The sequence below is a fragment of the Lissotriton vulgaris genome, chromosome 2_1, assembly GCF_964263255.1.
Source record: "Lissotriton vulgaris chromosome 2_1, aLisVul1.2, whole genome shotgun sequence".
NCBI lineage: Eukaryota > Metazoa > Chordata > Amphibia > Caudata > Salamandridae > Lissotriton > Lissotriton vulgaris.
The window spans coordinates 1,237,932,401-1,237,955,894 of NC_141687.1; the positions used below are offsets into that span (position 1 = coordinate 1,237,932,401).

General features: G+C 45.2%; 1 protein-coding gene across 1 annotated transcript in view; it reads left to right on the plus strand.

The window, feature by feature from the left end:
• The window catches only part of LOC147732424 (uncharacterized), a 2,559,122-nt gene extending 2,536,911 nt beyond the window's left edge, over positions 1-22,211 (plus strand). The window contains exon 99 of the mRNA XM_086954262.1: positions 21,667-22,211. The gene's annotated coding sequence lies outside the window, so the exon portion shown is untranslated. The remainder of the gene's footprint in view (positions 1-21,666) is intronic.
• The last annotated feature ends 1,283 nt before the right edge of the window (positions 22,212-23,494 follow it).

A 23,494-nucleotide genomic window follows, 5' to 3' on the forward strand; every position in this document is an offset into this window, starting at 1 on the left:
CTTCCCTAAAAAGGTGTCAGCAGTTTGACTCCCTAAGAAGTTCAAACTCTCTCTAGCCTCTAAAGGAAATCTTAAGTTTCAGAAGCAGTACCCTATCTGCCTACCCATCTGCTCTCTAAGGGTCCTCGGCCTACTGCTCCCTTGCGCTGTGATGTCTCAGCGCATCTGCTCAAGGCATCTACCCTCGCCCTTGCTCTGAGCAATTCGTCTCGCTGTTCCTAATCTCCCAATTGCTACCTCCTCCCCGGGGTGCTGTCCCTAAAATACACAATCACCGTGTGAGTGGAACGCCCCTTGACGCCCACCACGGACTTCCCCCGATGATGTCAACTTCCTGCTTCTTCCATTGGTCCACTCTTCGCGTCGTCCGTTAAGTTGACCCTTCTCCTTTGGATGTCATCTTCATCATTTCATCGTCGACATTTATTGACTCTCTCAGCTCAAGTGTCATAGGAACTTGGACAAGGCCTTAACTTATCTGTACACTTCTTAACCTTCTAGATCATATGAATGGTCTTGTCAAAACATAGTCCACTTCAACGTATACCTCTCCTCACGTTCGAACAACAAGTTCCGTCCGGCATTGTCACCTTAAATCTAACAAGTGCTAGACTTCTCGGCTCTCACGTTCACATCAACTATTTACGACCTTCACAAGACCACTAAATTACATTCATGTGATTATGCTCCTTCGGACTCTTGGTCAGTCAGGTTAGAAACACAAATGACCCAAGCTCTTCCAACATTCCTATAGAAACTCTCTCGACGGTATAACCCTTGGCCTACATTCATATATTCGTACTTTAACAAAAGCCCTAGTTATACTTAAACACATTCTACATTAGACATATACTTATATAGAATACGACTACATAGAACATAACTTATGCATTTTCCTTGGTTACATCTTTATGTAAGTTCTCTTATACATTTATCCACGTTTACGTCTTTCCACGTTATTTCCTCGCCGCTTCTCTCAATGTAAAGTTACACATTTTAAGTTACACACGTACACGAATTCTACTGTGCACGCTCTATATTTCATAAGCATTTATACACATTTCTATACATTTGCCCTTCATGTATACGGGGTTTCTAAACTTAATGCATTTTAACGTGTGAATACATTTACATTTCCTATCCCATGTTATCACATTCGTTGGCCCTTATGCTATAGTTGCCAACTTTACATTACGATGTGCGTTTCATTCCTACGTTTATAACATATAAGTCTAAATATGGCTACTATATACCTTTCGTTCAAATTGCGCTCTCTCAGTTCCCCCCTTTGATGACTTTTAGGAGTCATCACTAAAAGCAATTTGAATACATAGTTTATACTGAACTAGTTACATCTGTTCCTCTTTTTATCGATTCAAGCGTTCTCAGACTTTTATACTGTTGATCTTGTAAAACAGCTAGTCTCCTTTCTTGGTCTCTCATCGATCTTTGTAACTTGTTCGACCTATACCATTTATACAATTTTACTAATCCTAATAATATAATTATACAAATTACTACTATTAATACAGGCTTTAAAATGTACCAGACTATACCCTTGCTTATATTAGCAAACCAACTTCCAACCTTGCCTACTCCATTTCCTACTTTTTCCCAAACATTTATTTTTGATAAATCTTCAATTTCTTGATGAATCTGTGTAATGTTCTGTATGACTTTCTCAAGTGGTTTTGAATTATCAGGAATATAAGTACAACATTCCTGAACTTTCAAAGCCTTACAAACTCCGCCTTCCTTTGCTAATATTACATCTAAAGCAAGTCTGTTTTGTAATACCATTGCTCTAATCGACTGCATTTCACCTTCTACTAACATTAAAGATCTTGCAGTGCTGGCAGACAATCTATCCACGACCGTCGCTAACCTTCTAATCTTAACATCGTTAAGAATCAAACCTAACAATGGAAACATCGCTCCAAATACATCTCCTACTACTTCTGCATCTCCTACTTCTCTTTTCGTTCTCCTCGAAGCCTTTCCTTCTATGACCGCCAAATCCTTTGCATGATATATTTTGGGGAAGACAATTGCCAAGTAACACGAACCATACCAATTATCTGGAAGTTTTACATAGGCATTTCTCCCACATACAAAATACACATTCGGAATAGCTTGCATCCCTTTCATAAAATCCTTTGTGTAGTACTCTAACCTAAAAGAGTGCTCACAACTAACTTCACCTACAAATTCACTCTCATAATACGTTTTGCTTCGAGTTAAACATAACTTTCCTTTCTGCGTTCTATCCAATGCTATTGGACCATTACTACCTTTCTTTTTATGTGCCTTCTCTTCTTCCGTCCAGTCTATTTTCCATTGTCCTGACATTTTTAGAATCTTCTGCCGTCTGCATCGATCATCTACTTGTGCTATAAACCTTTTCTCTACTTCTGATACTTTGCAAGTCAGATTATTTCTACGTGCATATGATGTATCTAACGTATCCCAAGGAAGAAAGAATTTAGCTAGTCTATCTTCCTTTTTGTAGTAGTCCCACTTATTCATTTGCTTATAATTCGGAACTTCAGGCAGTACCGAATCATAATTCGAAAAGTAGTACTCAAATCCTTCTCTACCATAAAATATACTAAGCAGTAAACTACATGTGATCCCATAAGTCAATGGGAGATGGTGATACCTAATGCCTTCGTCTACAGAAGCCGGCAATTGCATACAAACGTAGCAATCTTTGGCCTCCATGGCATCGATATATTCATACAATAACTTGGCATATGCATTTGACCTAAAGTTTCCCTGTGACTCGTCTATGTGTAATCTACGAGCTTCATCTGCAAGTAACGCCTTTTCACGTATAACATTGCTCTCCTCCTTCTTTCCCACAAGAGCAGGTTTCAAAGTCGTTACAATTTTTACATTCGCTATTCTTTTATCGTTTTCATGGCCTGTCATGTAAGATATCGTTACTACTATGATTATGAAAAATATCACTATTGCTATAAGTGTACCTACTATACATCTAGCTTTTCTGTTTAGGTTGCCGTTCTCCATGTTATCAAAACAGCGTCCCTCGTTCTCCAGCGAAAGTTCTCTTTCCAGTCTTTGGTTACTTGTTTGCTTTCACAGTCTTTAAAGTGCTTGTTATCAACAGGTATCTTTTTCACCACAATGTCTTTTCTCTTCTTAGCAGCAGACAACCCTAGCCCTTCTCCGTCCTCTAAATGTAATCCCAAATTTTATTCTTCTTTCCACTCGGCGCTAGGTTATCTTCTTCTTTATAACATACGTACAGAAAGTCTTTTATGCATCAACAATTATTGACGGACCTGCAGCTTTCACAACAATAATTAACAGTTCAAAACGAATAACTTTTTCTTCTTCTTCGGTCATTTGCTGACCAACTGTTGGAAATTGTAGTTTTTTTAACACCAAATCTTGAATTTTACTCAAACGTGGGGGTCGGGGAAGTGTGAAAGTCAGTAACCCCTCTGTCTCAAGCCCAGGCGCCAACATCCATATCTCCACTGTCACGACTGGATCGAGAGTGGTTACCTTCACACTCTTCACTCTCCCAGATTTCTGTCCCCAATACATCTGCTAGATAAGTCCACTCTGGGGTGGCGTACCTTCTGCAGGGCACACGTACCCTCCTTGATCTTCGTGGACTCTCAGTTCCTGAATCTGTCGTCTCTTCCTCCTGATCCGATTCTTCAGCGATCGGGGCAAGAGTTCTTTCCTTTTTCCTTTCCGAAGTTGGCCTTTTCCTTCTCTCCGGCCAACTAGCTTCTTTGTTTTCCCTCTTCCCGCTCTTTGTTACAGGACCCGTCTCCTGGTCACTCTCAACTTGTTCAGTTTCTGATTCGGTCTCCCAGTTACTGTCTTCTCCTGAGACGACTTCGGTCTCGCTAGTGTCCCGACCTTCGTCACCCTGTTCCAACACAGTTTCAGTTTCTTCGCTCACCTCCACAGTTTGGCTTTCCCCCTCTATGGCTTCTCCGCTTCCCGCCGGATTCTCATCCGAGAGAGGAGCTGTGTCTTCTGGAGGTGTTGGCACTCTTCGGGTGTGTGAGGCATGTATCCAGTTTGGCAGCCCTCCACACTTCACTGCAGTATTCGTTACAAGTATAACTTGAAACGGTCCTCGCCAACGCACGTCTAAGCAGTTCTTCCTGACGTGTTTCTTCACCAGGACCCAGTCCCCTGGACTCAGGTCATGGCACAAGTCTTGTATTGATGGAACCTCTGCAGCCTGGACCTGGAGGGACACAGAATTTACGGCATCAGATAGTCCCTTGCAGTAGTCCAAAATCAAATCGTCTGTGATGTTCACTAGCGCTGCAGTCGGAATCGATGGCAACCTCATAGCTCTCCCCATTAGCACTTCATGTGGAGAGAGGCCTGTTCTTCTATCAGGTGTGCTACGTATGCTCATGAGAACTACTGGAAGTGCGTCTGGCCAACTCAGGGATGTCGATGAACAAACTTTAGCCAGTCTGGACTTGATAGTACTGTTAATTTGCTCTACGATCCCTGAAGCTTCCGGTCGATAGCTGCAGTGTAACTTCTGATCGATGTTTAAAGCTGAACACAGCATCTTCACCACTTCGCTATTGAAATGAGTTCCTCTGTCCGATTCCAAAGAGGATGGCACCCCAAACCTCGGTATCAACTCTCTAAGTAACAATTTTGCTACTGTAAGTGTATCGCACCTACGGGTAGGGTAAGCCTCGACCCATCTAGAAAATATGCAAACAATCACTAGCACATATCTAAGTCTGTTGCATGGAGGCATTTCTATGAAGTCAATCTGCATCCTATTGAAAGGCCCCCCAGACCTTCCTATGTGACTCAAGGTAACTGGTGTTCCCTTACCCACATTTAGTTGCTGACAGATCGTACATCGCTGACACACTGCTTCTGCCGCTACTCTAAATTTAGGGTTAAACCACGTTTGCCTGAATACTCTCACCATAGCATCTCTTCCTATGTGAGCTGATCCATGCAATTTTCTTGCCATCGGACTAATGAGTTCATTTGGTAATACTGCCCTTCCGTCGGCAGACACCCAGAAATTCATTTCACTTTTCTCGCACCCAGCTGTTTCCCAGCCCTTTTTCTCATCATCTGGTGTATTTTCCTGTACTGCTCTCAATTCGTCCCATGTATCTATGGTATCTAATAACATGGTCAATTCAGTCATTTCCTGGATTCCCCCCACTTTTGCATCAGTGTGAGAATATCCCTGCTCTGCGCAGTAACGCGCCACCTCATCGGCATATTTATTTCCTAATGATACAAAATCCGTATTCTTCGTATGAGCTACACATTTGACCACAGCTATGGCCATTGGTTTTTGCAAAGCCTCTAACAGAAGTTTCACGAATTCTCCATTCCTAATCGGAGAACCCGAGGAGGTCATGTAACCTCTTTGAGACCACAACTGCCCGTAATCATGAACTACGCCAAATCCATACTGACTATCGGTGTATATAGTGACTCGAAATCTTTCGCCTGCTAAGCAAGCACGAGTCAAAGCCACAATTTCAGCTACCTGTGCGGAGTGTACTCCTTCCAGGCAAGCGGCTTCTATAACTCTGGTAATCGTGCATACTGCATAAGCTGCTCTCAGCTGACCGACATCGTTTCTTACGCATGAACCATCAACGAAGAAAATTTCGTCTGGGTCTGTCAATGGCTCATCTACGATATCAGGTCTCGGTTTGGTACATAGTTCAGTCACATCGAGGCAGTCATGTTCTGTACAGTTTTCATCTTCCACTTCGTTCGGAAGTGGCATCAAGGTTGCAGGATTCAAGACAGAGCATCTTTTTAGGGTCACATTCTCGGCAGCCAGTATGACCTGCTCGTAGCGTGTGAGCCTGCTATTCGTCAGATGCTGAGTCTTCGTCTTTGTCATTAACAGTTCTACAGAATGTGGTACATACACTTCTAACGGATGACCCATAACTACGCTCTCAGATCTTTCAATGCTGACACCCGTTGCAGCTACGGATTTCAGACATCCGGGCAACGCTGCGGCTACTGGATCTAATGTAGCCGAAAAATACGCCACTGGCCTGCGCGCATCTCCATGGACCTGTGCCAATACCGCTAAAGCGCATCCCTCTCTCTCGCAGCAGTAAAGCAAAAAAGGTTTCTTATAATCCGGCATTCCTAGAGCCGGGGCGCGACATAAGTCCTCCCTCAGCTGTAAAAACGCCATCAAACAATCTTTGTCCCATGGTACCGGATCACTTACTCCTTTGTGCGTCAGTTGTAATAACGGTTTGGCCTTCAGTGAAAAGTTTGCTATCCACTGTCGACAATAACCAACCATGCCTAGAAACATCCTGACTTCTCTTTGTGTTGTAGGCGCGTTCATTTTCATAATCGCCTCAATTCTGTCTGGAGACACCTTCCGCTTTCCCTTCTCAATCCTGTGGCCCAAGTATTGCACCTCAGTCTTACAATATTGCAACTTACTTGGAGACACCTTGTGTCCGTTCTCAGCCAAGTGATTTAACAAGGTGATGGTGTCTTCCTTGCAAGCTTCCTCAGTTTCTGACGCAACAAGGAGATCGTCTATGTACTGGACCAGAACTGAACTCTTGGGCAGTACTAGACTCTCAAGATTTCGTTTCAATATCTGGTTAAAGATCGATGGGCTCTCTGTATACCCCTGAGGGATACGACACCATGTTAAAACGCGATCTTCCAGTTTGAAAGCGAAAAGATATTGGCTCTCTTCATCTAACGGTATCGAAAAGAAAGCCTGACACAAATCTATCACTGTGAACCATTCAGCTTGGAACGGTATCTGAAACAATATCACTGATGGATTCGGTACCACTGGACAACATGAGACAACAATGTTATTTATCTTTCGAAGATCCTGTACTATTCTGTATTTTCCACTAGGTTTCTGCAAACCCATGATCGGGGAGTTACATGGACTTCCCACGATCTCCTTCAGTATTCCCTGCTTAATCATGGATTCGATCACAGGCTTTATCCCTGCAATCGTCTCTGGTGTCAACTTGTATTGTGGTGTTCTTGGATACTCAGCATTGAGTCTTACCAAGATTTTTACCGGTTCTACTCCTTTGATCAATCCTATTTCTTCCCCAGTAAAATCCCACACCTCAGCTGAGACTTTCTCCCTCAGGTCCTGTGGAAGCTCCTCCACTGTTAAGGTGGGATAAAGTTCCACGCATTCCCTTGAGTTTACAACTTTAAAATCAGCGTCCTCATCATTGGTCTGCACTTCTACTCCTTCTGGTGTGCAATGTATCGTGCAATTCAGTTTGCACAGCAAATCTCTCCCTAATAAGCACACAGGACTAGAATCGCAGATCACGAACTGATGTTCGTCACTGTAATTCCCTATCCTCACCGACACTGGTTCGGTCAAGGGATTTGTCATCCTTTTGTTCGCAACTCCTACCACCTGTACCGTTTCTCCTGACATTGGCAGACCCGGGACTACCGCAGATCTCAACGTAGATCGAGTGGCCCCTGTATCCACCAAAAAGGTTGTAGGACATCCCGCTATTTCAGCCTCTACGTATGGTCCTCTCTGATCTACTTCCAAGGCGGCTCCTAGAGTACAGTCTTCGTCCCTACTAGCCCGCTGCCCTGTAAGAGGATCAACGTAGTAACATTCCTCTCCCCCTACAAACAATGGCATCTGTCTGTAGGTTTTTCCTCCGTTCGTGATGCGAGGTGGTTGAGGAAACGGGGCTCGAGGAGTCTGAGTCCCCCCTTTGACAAACTTGCCCTTCGGGACTGTGGCTCCCTTAACCACGTTGTTCTGAACCTCTTCCTCCTCCTGCTCTAATTCCCCTGTCTCAACGTTGTAAGGACACTCGCGTCTCCAGTGTCCCACCTCGTTACACTGATGGCATCTCGTCTTCTTTTTCAGCGTCTCGATATCCATTCTCGGTCTCGGTCTTTCTTCCTCGTCTCTGCTCTGATTATCCTGTTTCCTTGCCTGCGTCCCTGTTCCCTGCTGTCGCTGTTTATCCTTTCCAGCAGCTTGCATTTGCACTAACATTAGCTTTTCTTTAAGCTTCTTTGCCTTCGAGTCTATCTCGTCACTACAATACCTTGCATACCTCAGAATCTCGTCTAAAGGTTTGTTCTGCCAACAGATCAGATGCTGTTGGATCATTAGGCATATTTCTGGTCTTAATCCTAAGACAAACTTTGAAACAAACTGTCCTATGTCCTTGGGATCCATCACATCTAACCCGCTGTATTGCTTGAATGCTTTCAGCAACCTCTCGTAAAACTCATGCACTGTCTCTTTCGGCTCTTGGGTAGTCCGATCTATCTTTACCCAGTCTATGTCTTGTACCGGCACTTTCTCTTTTAGCCACGTTATTACCCTCTCGTACTTTTCCATGACTCTATGAGATGGACCATTCGTCCTGGCTTCTCTCGTTGGCTCACAAGTGGGCCAGTCGACACTAAGCTTGCACGCTGTCCATAAGTCTCCGGGTACTACGATGTCGAACAGTGTGTTCAAATCGACCCACAGTACCTTTGAGATCTTCACGAATCTTTCTACCTGCTTATACCACTCGACAGGATTATCTCTAAGCTTTGGGAAGGAATTGGTGAATGCCGCCAAATCCCCCCTAGTCCAGGGCACATGGACGTAGCTTCCATTCGCGACCTCTCGCAAAGGGAAGGCTTCCATTCGCATCAAATCTGTGTCCTGGGAACCCTCAAGTACACTCCGTCTAACGGAGCCCTTTCTGGACCATCTTTCCTCCCATCTATCTAGATCTCTCCATATTCTGATACTTACGATCAATTCCCTTATGTGTACTTTCAGCGCGATCGTTCTGCGATCATCCAAATCCTGATCTGTGCAAGTTAGCCTGTGGTTACTCTGTAAAGCCTTAGTTCGTGACAGGTCCACCATGTACCTGTTTGCTAAATTAGATAAGTTCTCATGAACTGACCTCGCTCTTCGAGTTCTATCTTTGGATAGAAACAGTATCTCATCTGGTGTATATGAGTTTAATCTCTCTAGTTGCACTGTACCATCAATCAATTCATCCAGATCTGCCTTCAAACTCATCACATCAAGCCGTTTCGCTTTTATTTCAGCTTTCAGCATCTCAGTTCTATGTTCTTCCCTCATATCCCTCTCACCTCCACTATGCGCCCTACGCCTGAGCACAGGTGAGTTATGAGGAGCTCTGCTTCCTTCTCTTCGTTCCCACCCTTCGAGATCCCAAGCCTTTCCATCTCCACGTGGGGTATGGTGGAATAACGCTCCGTCCCCCAACCCTACATTCCGATTTCTAAGCTCGGTTTCTCCAGATGTGAGATAGGATCCACCGTTCGATCCTAACCCATTATAACTTGCTTGTTGTCTGGTGTCACTTAATAAACGATAGGGTCCGTCACGGCCCTCCATGTTCCCGTGACCTCTTTCGCGATCACCGGAGGAATGGCGAGACGTTTCGCGACTTCCTATGTTTTCGTGACTCTGACCACTATCTCCGGATGTATGTCGAGACGCTTCGCGACTCTCCATATTCCCGTGACTCCAATGTCTTTCATTCTCACCTGGGGCATGGTGTGTGCACCTGAAGGTATTCCGGTACTCCTGTGTCCTATGTTCCCCTTCACTAAAGGTGACACGAGGCACCTCGCCACACCCTGCACTTCTGTCTTCGCACATTAGCCTATTGCTGTTCTCAGTAGGATAGGTATCTCTTCTGCTCTCTTGGCTTCTTCCCTCCCACTCGGCGCTGCTTTCGCCAGCTCCACAATGAGAGAGAATCCTGTTATCCTGCTCTCTCCACTCGGATCCTGTTTCTAAACTTTTATTCCGAGCTTCTTCGGCAGCGTCCCATTCTCTCAGGTATTCCCTTAGTTCCTTATGGGTTTTCGGTTTAGGACCCCTCAAATCCATTGACCCTCTTCGACCTCGCTGTTCTACTCTGGGACCCGTTGCGGAATCAAATGGGGTACTCCGACTTATTGGTGCTCGTATCTGCCTGTGGGAATTCATTGTGGCATTCCTATTGTCCTCTTCTGCTCTTTCATTATCCCACCGTGCCTGTTCATCCTGCTGGACCCCTTCCGGGTTATAGATTGACACAATAGGACCTATGGTGACCGGAACCTGTAAAGCGTCCGGCATCTGGTATGACCTAGCGCATTGCGTCTCTGGCACGTTCTGGACCACAAGTCTTCCCACTACTCTCTGTTCCGGACTAGTTTGGGGTATCTCTACGGTCTTAGTAGCGTCCCACTCTGATACCGGGATCGACTTATACTCTCCCCACCTAGTTCCGTCTACTTGCGGTAATATGGGACTCGCAAGTTCACCGCTATATGGAGGTGGTTTATCTGTTAACAACCTGTCTATTAGATCCTCCTCCGACTCACTTTCCTCATCTTCCTGTTCTAGAGGTTTTCTTTCTCCCGTAGCCTCTATCATGGTGAACAATTTATCCGCTTCTATCTTTTGCACCCTCCATTTCTTGGCTTCATCGTCCCATTTAGCATCCTGCACTGCCTTTACCGATCTTCTCACTCTTTCTTGTCGCCTCTTTACGCCCCTTTCGTGTGCTGTTCTAAACCACACACCAAGAGCTTCAAATTGTGTTGGCCTCGGTAGAGGTCTCATTGAAAGCATCGTCGCCTTCAGTTGGTTCAACACTTCTAATTTAAACGTTCCGAATCTTGGAAACGCCAACTCTTTTTGCCCTTCAGTTAGCCTATGCCACTCAGAAATCCACAGTATTGAATGTAAGCCTACATTTACTGCCATATGATATGCTGGTGTGCCTTCTGGTGGAGCTTCTTCTCCGGCATATAAATTTCTCCTTTTCTTTTTAAAGATTTTCCCTAAACCCTTAAAACACTTCATTTTGCTTGATAACAACCACCAGTCCCTGTGCGACTCTCGCTAATCAGCCTATCCCAGCACGGTTCTACGCTGACGTCACTTGTATCTTCTTCAGCAGCTTCCCTCGTTTCTTAACTCGTCTCACGATTTCGCATGCGTTTTCATTCATACATTGAAAAATGACTACTTCCGTCCAAGCGATCACTTTTCTCTGACTGTACGGCCACAGTCTAACTGTAATTGCTACCTCAACTGGCACAGCGTCTTTCCTCTTACGGTCGGACACTTGCCTCAACTGATAGGTTACTTACGCACAGTAGACGTACGACCAGCGTCCGCTACTCATTCACTCACACATACGCTCCCCCTATCATCGGTCTGTCGGGAAATCAATGGTACCTCATGACCCCCTTTCAGTGGTAGACAAATTACTCTAGGTGTTCGATACACCCGAACCACTTAAGTCCTCTGGACATAAGATTTCATCCAGTTGCGCGCGCTCACAACTTTCCCTCACTCACACTACAGGCATTCAACTCCGCTTGACATTACAACACAGGAACAACATAAAACACTGCAATCTTACAACGCATGACCCTTATACTCACTCTCGACCGATTCTGCTGCTTTTCTCTCGACGCACCGTCAGCACCGTCTTCGGCTGCAATTCTTCTTCTGGTCGACGATGACTAGGGACCTTGGGGTAAACTAACCTGGCCTAGGTCGTCTTCCTCAAGAAGATAACCATCCTACTCTGCTACCAACTGCGGGGAACGGGATTTTGATATCAATTTATGATTATGATAAATTTAATAAAGAATCCCATTCATCTGTTTTGGACCGATAATATCTGTCATTGAGGAAAGGACCACCCCCGCATTGGTTAGACAAACCCCATTAACTGACGCCACTCTTAAGAACCACTTACAACTGGTGAAGTTTCAAAAGTTTATATAAAGATTAATTTGAATACGATACAATCCACTCAGGATAAAATCTCAAAGTATGCAATACAAAATCAATTAAAATATCAGTGGCTTTAAGCTTCGGTGTGAAATGGTTCCTTCTGCGTCATCTGCAGTAAGACAAAACAATAATCAAGTTAAAACTGTCCCTACTCTAGGCTATGTGAAAATCCTACTTTGCAAGTTTCTTCCCTAAAAAGGTGTCAGCAGTTTGACTCCCTAAGAAGTTCAAACTCTCTCTAGCCTCTAAAGGAAATCTTAAGTTTCAGAAGCAGTACCCTATCTGCCTACCCATCTGCTCTCTAAGGGTCCTCGGCCTACTGCTCCCTTGCGCTGTGATGTCTCAGCGCATCTGCTCAAGGCATCTACCCTCGCCCTTGCTCTGAGCAATTCGTCTCGCTGTTCCTAATCTCCCAATTGCTACCTCCTCCCCGGGGTGCTGTCCCTAAAATACACAATCACCGTGTGAGTGGAACGCCCCTTGACGCCCACCACGGACTTCCCCCGATGATGTCAACTTCCTGCTTCTTCCATTGGTCCACTCTTCGCGTCGTCCGTTAAGTTGACCCTTCTCCTTTGGATGTCATCTTCATCATTTCATCGTCGACATTTATTGACTCTCTCAGCTCAAGTGTCATAGGAACTTGGACAAGGCCTTAACTTATCTGTACACTTCTTAACCTTCTAGATCATATGAATGGTCTTGTCAAAACATAGTCCACTTCAACGTATACCTCTCCTCACGTTCGAACAACAAGTTCCGTCCGGCATTGTCACCTTAAATCTAACAAGTGCTAGACTTCTCGGCTCTCACGTTCACATCAACTATTTACGACCTTCACAAGACCACTAAATTACATTCATGTGATTATGCTCCTTCGGACTCTTGGTCAGTCAGGTTAGAAACACAAATGACCCAAGCTCTTCCAACATTCCTATAGAAACTCTCTCGACGGTATAACCCTTGGCCTACATTCATATATTCGTACTTTAACAAAAGCCCTAGTTATACTTAAACACATTCTACATTAGACATATACTTATATAGAATACGACTACATAGAACATAACTTATGCATTTTCCTTGGTTACATCTTTATGTAAGTTCTCTTATACATTTATCCACGTTTACGTCTTTCCACGTTATTTCCTCGCCGCTTCTCTCAATGTAAAGTTACACATTTTAAGTTACACACGTACACGAATTCTACTGTGCACGCTCTATATTTCATAAGCATTTATACACATTTCTATACATTTGCCCTTCATGTATACGGGGTTTCTAAACTTAATGCATTTTAACGTGTGAATACATTTACATTTCCTATCCCATGTTATCACATTCGTTGGCCCTTATGCTATAGTTGCCAACTTTACATTACGATGTGCGTTTCATTCCTACGTTTATAACATATAAGTCTAAATATGGCTACTATATACCTTTCGTTCAAATTGCGCTCTCTCAGGCATATGTATGTATGTAGTATTTCTATCGCACAAACCTACCAGCAAGGCAGTGGAGAGGCATAGTTGCAAAACTTTGAGCACCCTTCAACTAGGTTAAAAGGAAATTATTAGCTTTGCTTATTTCAAACATTTGATGAAATACAACATTCACTAAAGTACATTTTAGATGGAGAAAAACATAGCAACACATACGTTAAGCTGGAGAGTTTTCTAAAAGAATGTTTTTGTGGGCTTATTTTTAAATGAAAGTAATTTTGTATAGAAAACGTATATCCCATTTAATGTCGTGCGAAGAAAAGAAACTTCACAAAAGTGTAAAACTTCCTCCAGTTTATCCAGAAAAATGATAATTTAACGCATCCAAAGTTACGTGCAGTCATTTCGGACTTGATGCGTCTAGGTGACATCTACCTAAAAGAAAATGGCCTCCTGAAATCTTGACATGTCCCATGTGCAGCGATCTAACGTGCTCGAATAATGGTAAGCAGCAAACACACAGATTGATTTGCAGAATGGACCTGATTTTCTTTGCGAAGCTTTCCTTATCGATATTTTGAACTAAACGTTATTCAGTTGGCGGAGATTTAGGGCAGGTAGAATTGAATGTTCTTTGGGATCAAAATGCGAGCAGGAAATACAGAGAATAGAGCAAGAGCTCAGAAAACAGGAACAGAGGCCACTTCAGACTGTGAAGAGCTTCACGACAAGAGTGAATCTATCACGTGCAGTCCCATTTATTCACAACCATGAATCACATGCCCACACTCTGGACTGGCAGTGCTGCTTGTGTCATATTGCTTGTTCATACTTTTACATCGTAAAGAATCACACTTATAAACACCTCCAGGTATGCACGCATTGAAGTGCACCCTGACAGTTACACTTGTGCTTCATTGTACCTCTCTTGTTTACACTCGTGCAAAGCTGTACCTCTAAACCTTTAACACCAATGCATAAGTGCACACATCAAGTAATGACAGTCTTGTCATGAAGGCTGATGTGATTGCACCCATGCACAAGTTGAGTGCTTATTCTGATGTGCAGCTCAATTGATTATTTTCACTTTCAACTGCATATGTTGAGGGATTAATTGAGCATATAAATGTATATCCCAGGAGATCTCGCGCAAGCACAACAGAAATAATTTAACGCACTATTACAGTGATTCCATTCATACTTTATTGTGCAAGTCATGTGATTGCACTTTAGCAGAATTGTAGCACTCAAGTGTCTGCCTTCCTGTAAATCCACTGGCAAGTATTAAAAGCCTGCTCTAGAGCATCATTGGGGGGGGGGGGGGGGGCTGCACCCTAATTTCTCTTGTCTTCATAATGGGCTGGCACACATTACCTTGGAAATATCCTAACAGACTGCAGTCTTTCTTCATTGGATGAGAATACCATACTCGCCAAAGCAATAAAGCAATGTGCTCTAGACACATGACAACTCATCCTAAAAAATCAGCATTTCCCTATCTCAGGGTTTCCTCCTTGCAACTTGTGCCATTCTCCACAGCACTTAAAAAATGCCACTTCGGTTTTAGGAGTTTTCAAATCTGTGGCCTGTAACTGCCTATGTCGCCATCAATCTGCATTTCAGACAAAATGCAGTACTGAAACTGTAGCCCTTCAGATTGCAGATTCTTGATAATACACTGTACATTCTTGACTGTAGGAATGGATCATTTCTTGTGCTGTGGGGCATCTGCATTAATTTTGATACCGTAAAACGAGAAGCCTTTCTGCATACATTGACTTAATGCATACGGATGGGTGAATGTATTTTGGAATTGTAATCTACTTGTAAAGCAGAGCTCGCTTTGATCAGGTCCCCAGCATAGTCTGTTACCTATGAATATCCTCAATGCTCTTCACTGCCTCCCTCAATCTTCAAGCTTTCTTTGAAAATACAATGTACACTTCTGTCAGACAACTTCAAGTGATCCATAGTTCAATATGTGTTTGAAGAATATGCCACTTTACAACGCATGCCATTACAACGCATAATCCATTACAACGCAATTACTATTCTAACTGCGCCTGGGCTTTACTTTGCGGAATGCGTTGTAATGGATTTTGTGATGTAATGATATGCGTTTTAATTGATTTCGCATTGTAAAACATTTGTTGTAATGACACGCATTGTAACACCTGCGTTGTAAAGGATGTTTCCTGTGTTTGACACCCAGGTATGCCTCAAGTTTCATCGCGAAATAGCATGGAGAAACATTCTTCCTCACAAACTGTGAATGTATGGCATCTGTTTCTTGAAACACAACCGCAGTAAAATATAATCTGAAAGAGACGATTAGTTATAGAGTCTTACCTTAGAATTACCCTCAGGCGTCAGACTGGATCCTGAGAATTGTTTTTTTCTCAACAGTACCACTGTGCATTGGTAGGTCGCATTGGTCGACTCCACGTTTGTCGACGCCGTCGTGATCGCCGGGATGGCGTTGCTGCATCTACTTAGAGACGGCCCCTGTGTGCTGATGCCAGTTCTTTAATTTTCCGCGCCAGCCAGTGCAGAGCCGAAGAGAGCGGTACCCTTAGTTGTTTTTTGACCAAGCTTTTTTACTTTTGTCGACACCTTTTTTGAAGTCATCATACCGGCTTCAAGCCTTGTGACTCCTGTCACAAGCTGATGTTGGTCACAATACGCACCTCGTGTGCCTTTGGTGCCTGGAGTGCGACCACAACCCGAAGTCGTGCTCCTACTGCCGGGCCCTGAATCCTAAGTCTTTGCGTGAGGGGTCCCAATAGCTTTTGGTTGCCCAGAAGTCGATACCGTGCGGTTCGGGGTCTTGTTGAGGAGAAAGTCACAGGACCGGTTGTGGAGCCACCACCACCATTCGTCATCAAAGCCTTCGTCATCGGGTAAGTCAAAGCTCAAGAAGAAGGTGAAGAAGCATAATCGCTCTTCGCCTTCGCGGGACACGGAGGGCCATCGTTCTCCAGCTCCGCCCTTAGAGCCGCTGGGATGGTTCCATGCTTCCCTCCCTTCCCAGCATTGTGCATTTTACTGACCCCTTCATTCCACCTTTAGGCAGCCCGACTTTTCCGGCGCTCCTTCGGGCCCCACTAACTTGGCTGGGGTCTCTAGGTCTTCTATGCCGTCGGCTCTGGACTCGGCACTCAGAGCCCCGAAGGATCCAGGCCTGGATCCGGGTCAGCACCGGTCAACCTCACGGTACCTTTCCTGACGCTGATTCCTTTGACGATGCATCCGCCGCCTCCAATAACGGTTGCTCCCCCAGGTTCCCCCTTGACACGGAGCCGGACTGGCATCGACCAACACTGGTACCGGCACTGGAGGCTACTTTTTGACTGTTGTTCTTCCCTGGTGTTCCTTATCGCCCTGAGTGGCAGCCATAGGTGGGTGAGGAGGACTGGGAGGGAACTGTTGACTCTCTGGCAGACCAGCTTGAAGAACCGGACTGACGAGAGGGGTTGGGTAATGGCAGTGGTCTGAATACCTCCCCAGACCCCAGTATGCTTTCCCCCACTACGGTGGCTACAGAGGAGGGAACTGAGGTGTTGAGTAGGGCGGTTAAGCCTTGGGCCTTGAGCTTCCTATGCTGGTGTCAGGACTAACCTCCTAAGTGAGGTGTTTCAGCAAGCAGCAGCCTCTTCTGAGCCCTTGCTGCCTCTTAATGAAGCCCCTACTGACATTCTTCCGGGCTCTTAGACTAAACCCAGCACAAGGGCGCCTGTGAATAGGATGATTGACCAATGCCACCGCCCGGCACCCGGGTGAACCACTCCTCCTCTCCCAACACGCTGCCCCTGAGAGCTTGGTGGTACAAGCCTCATCCTCGAAAGGAAGCACTTTCCCTACTGCTCCTCAAGATAGGGAATTTAAGAAGCTGGACCATCTTGAGAAGATGATGTTTTTTCTTCCGGCAGCTTAGTACTGTGGTCAGTGAACACTGCATGTCTCTCTTGGGCTGTTACACACATTCGTTGTGGGACATGGTTTCACAAGTGGTGCCACATTGCCCGGAGGAGGCCCGGGACGTGCTCTCCCGCGCTGTTGATGAGTGTCGAGACGCAGCAAAGTTCACCATCCGGTGTGGGGTGGATACCACAGACTTGCTGGGTAGGACGATTTCCACGTCGGTAGCACTGAGACGCTACGCCTGGCTGAGAACCTCTGGCTTCTCTGGGGATGTCCAATCTACCCTTTTGGACATGCCCTTTGATGGCTGTGGCCTGTTTGGCGACAAGGCAGACAACCCGCTTGAGCGCTTCAAGGAGTCTAGAGCTACGGCCAGGTCCTTGGGTCTTGCAGCAACTCCTCGGCCCATGCAGTATGCCTTTTGCCCCTTTCGCGGCCTCAGAAGGGGTGCCCCACCATTTTCCACCCAGGGCCACACAAGCCACCCAACCTCTGTGTGGCCGGGGACGTGGGACCCAGGGCCGTGGGTCCAGGGGCTAGAGGATGGATCAGTCCACCAATGCCCCCCTCCCTGCAGCTGCCTCCAAACCTTCCTAGTCTGACTTTTCAGGGCTGCCAGTGGGCGGCAGGATCCACCACCACCTCCCCCAATGCCACAACATCACATCAGACAGGTCAGTTTTGCAGATAGTCCAAAGGGGATACTCCCTCCCCTTCAAGACCACCCTCCATGCCACCAACACTCCATTGCATGTCGGATGATAACTTGGCACTTCTCCGTCAGGAAGTTACGGCTCACTTGGCCAAGGGAGCTATCGAGCGATTCACTGTGCCAGAACAAGGTCGTGGTTGTTATTCCCACTACTTCCTGGTTCCCAAAAAGAACAAAAGCCTGCATCCTGTCTTGTATCTCAGAGACACCAACTACTTCCTCTGGAAGGAGAAGTTAAAAATGTTGACATTAGCTCAGGTCTTGTCTGCCCTCGACCCTGGAGACTGTTTGATAGCGTTGGACTTGCAGGATGCTTCTTTCCACATCCCCGTCCTGCCAGCCCACAGGCGTTACCTACGGTTCACAGTAGGCAACAAGCATTTTCAGTTTACAATGCTCCCCTTTGGCCTTACCAGCGCCCTTGTGTGTTCAAGAAAGTGATGACATGGTTGCAGCTCATCTGCGCAGAACAGGGTTCCAGTCTTCCCCTATCTGGATGACTGCTGTTGAAGGCGAGCTCGCCCCAGGCTGTCGTCTTTCACCTCCAGACTACGGCGAGCCTCCCGCTCTCACTGTGGTTCACTATCAACGTGCCGAAGTTACACCTGATTTTCTCTCAAAAGCTCCTTTTTATCGGAGCAGTTCTGGATACAGCGCAGTTTCAGGCTTATCCTCCGGAGCAGCGAGTCTGGGATATTCGGGCTATGATATTGATGTTTCAGCCTCTATCCCGGATATCAGTGAGAATGACCCTGAGGCTGCTGGGCCTCATGGCCTCCTGCATCCTGCTGGTGGATCATTCCAGGTGGCATATGCTGGGTCCGCAGTGGGGCCTGAGGTTCCAGTGGGCGCAGCATATGGGGAATCTTTCTGATTGCATCCAGATCTCGGAGGGCACTGCACACCAATTGCAGTGGTGGCTAACGTACCAGGATTGGGTCAACTGCATATCCCTCTCCCTTCCCCAACCAGAGTTCACAGTGGTGACAGATGTGTTACTCCTGGGATTGGGTGGCCACATGGCAGAGGTGAAGATCAGAGGCCTCTGGTCTCCAGCAGAGTCTGGGCTGCACATCAACCTTGTGGAGCTCCGGGCGAATTGTCTTGCACTGAAGGCATTCCTTCCTTCTGTCAGAGGAAGGGTAGTGCAGGTGTTCACGGACAACACCACTTTTATTTGGTACTACAACAAACAGGGCGGGGTGGGGTTGTGGACCCTATGTCAAGAGGCTCTTTACCTTTGAACGTGGTTGAACATCAGGGCATGTCGCTGGTGGTTCAACACCTGACAGGTTCTCTGAACACTAGGGCAGATGAACTCAGCCGCCGGTGCATGATCGGTCACAAATGGCGTCTTCACTCTGAGGTGGAGCAAGTTCTTTTTCAGCAGTGGGGAGAGCCTTGGTTAGATATGCTCGCCACCGAAGAGAATGCGCAATGTCAGCAGTTTAGCACATTGGAATTACCAAGGCGGCACTCACTCGGCGACGTTTTTTGCCACGAGTGGAATTGCGGTCTTCTTTATGCCTTTCCACCTATACCACTTCTGCTCAGAGTGCTGCAGAAGATCAAGTGCGACTGGGCGCAAGTCATTCTTGTAGCTCCAGCCTGGGCATGAAGAATCTGGTATCCCGAGCTCTTGAACATGGCCATCGATCCTCCGATCAGACTTCCTCTTTGGGAGGATCTTCTGTTGCAGCAGCAGGGGATAGTCCTCCACCCGAACCTGTCCACCGTCCACCTCCTTGCGTGGAGATTGAGCGGTGACAGTTGACCGCTTTTTACCTTCCTACCGAAGTCTGTAATGTTATCTTGGCAGCCAGGTAAATTTGTGGAATGGTGCGCAGCAAAGGCTGTGGATCCCCTTTCTGCCCCTGTTTCTGAGGTTTTCCTATTTCTGTTTTCTTTGGCCCACTAGGACTCTGCTTCTCTGGGCACCCTTTAGGGCTATCTTTCGGCCATTTCAGCCTTTCTTCTCCTTCCTGATCATCCTTCTCTTTTCAAGTCCCATATTGTAAATAGGTTTCTTAAGGGCATTACTCAGCTCTTTCCTCCTATTCCTTTCATAATGCCCCAGTGGGACTTGAATCTGGTCTTAACTTACCTTATGTGTGCTCCCTATGAGCAAATACATAATTGTCCTCTCAGACTCTAGACTTTAAAAACTGCTTTTCTGGTTGCAATCACCTCTGCTCGCAGGTTGAGTGAGCTGCAGGCTCTTTCTTCGAAACCTCCTTTCCTTGCTGTCCATCCGGAGAAGGTTGTCCTTCGAATGAGGCCTTCTTTTCTACCCAAAGTGGTTACCTCTTTCCACAGAGGACAGACCATCACTTTGCCCACCTTCTTCCCACCCCCGCATCCTTCCAAGGAGGAAGAAGACTCCACCGTCTGGATCAAAACATGTGTTATCATTTTATCTGGATCTCACAAAACAATTCAGGGTGGACGTTCAACTCTTTGTTGGCTTTGCGGGCCCCAAGAAAGGTTGGGCCGTGCAAAAACGGACCATCTCTCGATGGCACGTCCTTTGCATTAAGATCTGTTATTCCTTGGCGAAAAATAGTCCGATAGGACTGCACCCCCATTCCACCAGGGCGATGGCAGCCACTACTGCTTTGGGACATGGAGTCCTGCTCGGTGACATCTGCCAGGTAGCCACGAGGGCATCAATTCACACATTCACGGAACATTACTGACTGGATAGTCAACTCCAGAGAGACTGCTTCTTTGGCCATTCAGTTCTCCAGGACTTTCTGGTGTGAACTTAGATCACAGACCCCTCTCCGGGGTTGGTATTTCTGGGGTATCTATTCTGAGGTAAGGAATCTATAAATAATAGTCTCTTTCAGATGAACAAGTTACTTACCTTCGGTAACAATATATCTGTAAGAGACGTATATTAGTTATAGACTCCTTACAGCCCCACCCATCCTCCCAGATCTGCGAACTGACTTCTAGAGTAAGGGGCTCCCTTTCAGGGCCCTAGTCTTGTGCACCAGTGGTCAGAGTCTTGCATGACTCTGCGCTTCTGGCGTGGAATGTTGCGTAAATGAACTGACATCATCGCACAGGGGTGGCATCTAAGTAGATACTGCGACGTCATTCCGGCAATCACAACGGCAAACGCAGAGTCGACCGACACCACCTACCAACGCGCAAGGGTACTGTTGAGGAAAAAAAAATCTCCAGATCCGGTCTGACGCCTGGGGGGTAATTCTATGGTATGGAATCTATAACTAATATATGTCTCTTACAGATATATCGTTACTGAAGGTAAGTAACTTGTTCATTATGTCTCCTGTACTTGGGGGAGATTGTGGGCATAGGGGATCATCCTCAAATATTCTAGTATGGCTGGAAGATTTCTTCACCTTAGTCGTCTTTGCCTGGTGCTTAGGCTTCATCATTGACGCTAAGCTGATTATGCAAGAAATGTACCTAAATTTGCTCGGATTGGCCATGTTGCATTGGCACATTCTAGGCAAAACAGCAGTCTCAACTGCTGACTTGCTCATCATCATCCAAACCCAGTCCTCTCACATATAAATAGTGGCTATCTAAAATCACTGTAGTCCTATACAAAGGAATCTTTCACTCAATTGCTTAATTGGTAATTGGAGTAAAAAGGTTTGACCTTGTTTATTGATGAAAACGTAACCACAACTACCTATCGAACTACAGGTTAGAAATGCCTAGCTACCCGTTTTATTTATTTAGAATATGGTCAAACATTTCTGTTCAATACTAACTAAGGCTCTTTTATTTTGTGGCAGAAACCAGGAGCTCTCTCTGAGGAAAGCCCCATGATGCTGAAGCAGTAGCTGGAAGCCTGAGCCAAGAAGCAAATCAAAGGTCTTCATATGGAGTCACTGAAGAGCTAAGAGAACGACACACACCAGCCGAATTTGAACTTTTTGTTAACTACCAACCCAAAAACCAGGCTCATTCCTCGCCATGAAATCTGGGGCACTAAAAAGATATATCCTACCCATTTGTGCTATTGAAGAGCACAGTTTTTGAAACCAAATACCCTGCCATGCTCAATCTTCTACCAACCAAGGTTGCTTTCCCTGAAAACTCTGATTCTACCTTACCTGCAACTCTTGGACCATGGCATCACATTTTATCTGAGTGTCCTAGCTCACCTTCAGTTTATGAATGAATATATCTTGCCCTTTACCTTTTAACTAGCACCCAATCTTGTCTTGTCACCTCAGAGCATTATGCCATGTCATATCAGTTTTTCTGCCCACTTAAAGTACAGAAATATTTAACCACCAAGTTGACTGAACAATATATTAATAAAAGCAAATAATCTAATAACTGTAATTTTGTATGATTCTGCGGAAAGCCACAGTACGTGCTGTGGGCACATGTCGCACATTTGATTAATTTAAAGAGATCTATCAAAAATAAGCAAGAATCATCCTCCATTCTACTAAGACCCAGCTAGGACAACGTGCCAACCAATAAATACCATCTAGTGTAACCAAGATCAGCTCAAAACCACACATTGTATGTTGCAGCAAGCACATAAATCTGCTTTTTACTTATGAATCAATATAGAAGAGATGAGGCTGTAACACTAGTGTAGGCAGTAATATCAAGAACAAATGAGTGTTGCAAACCAGAACTAGGTTGAACCCAGTCATAAACATTGTTGTTTCTATCATCAGAGAAAAATTTACAAATAGGGCATCTGATACCTTCTATAAATGGACAGTGACAAGCTGTCCTATCTGCTGTACTATTTATCCACATGTTTGTATTGAGGCACTGATACGTATTTAATTCCTAACCACAATGTATTTAACAAAAAAGTTGTTACTATCCAGTAATCATTTGTCATTACATGACTGCTGAATATTAGTCGAAAAACATTGAAGTGTGAATTAGATTTTACATAGCTTTGGACAGTTAGCTCTTTTTTGTTACACCTGGCTCTAATTCTGTATCTGTACTCCTGAATATCTGACAGAGAAAGGGCAAATCCATTAAGTAGAGATCTCTGTATATGTGTGTGAATGTGTGCACTCTCATCAGGCAAATTAGCAAAATTAGCAAATCAAGGAGAAAGAAAATTATTTTGAATCAAAAATATGATCTGAATATTAATAAACTCAAAGGAATGTGAATGGGGATGCAAGTAATGAACCCAAGTGAACACCGAGATTGTGCAACAAAATGTGGACAGCTCTATCTACACTTATCATTAATTTGCACCTTTAGAAAGCCAAAAAAGCTCAACTTCTGAAGCTCCCAGAGCAAGCATCACACTTGCATCTTGGAACCCTGGAGCCACCCGGTGGTCTTCATTATAATAACCATTGACCAGCCTTATGCTATACATCCTGGCATTTGTAGCTAATCTTATGCATTTTCCAGTAGGATCATCTGAGGGTTGCCTATAAATTAGCAGACTATCCAAATCTTAAATGTACTACTACAACTCTTTGCAGAAGGAAAATGTTATGGCATTTGTAAGGAATTCCAGATATCTGGCATGTTTTCTTTATCCGTCTCGCTTGAGACAGTGCATTGGCCTTTTCTTGTGAGTCTATTGCTCTTAAAAAAAAAACTTTAAAAAAAGCAAGAGCCCAC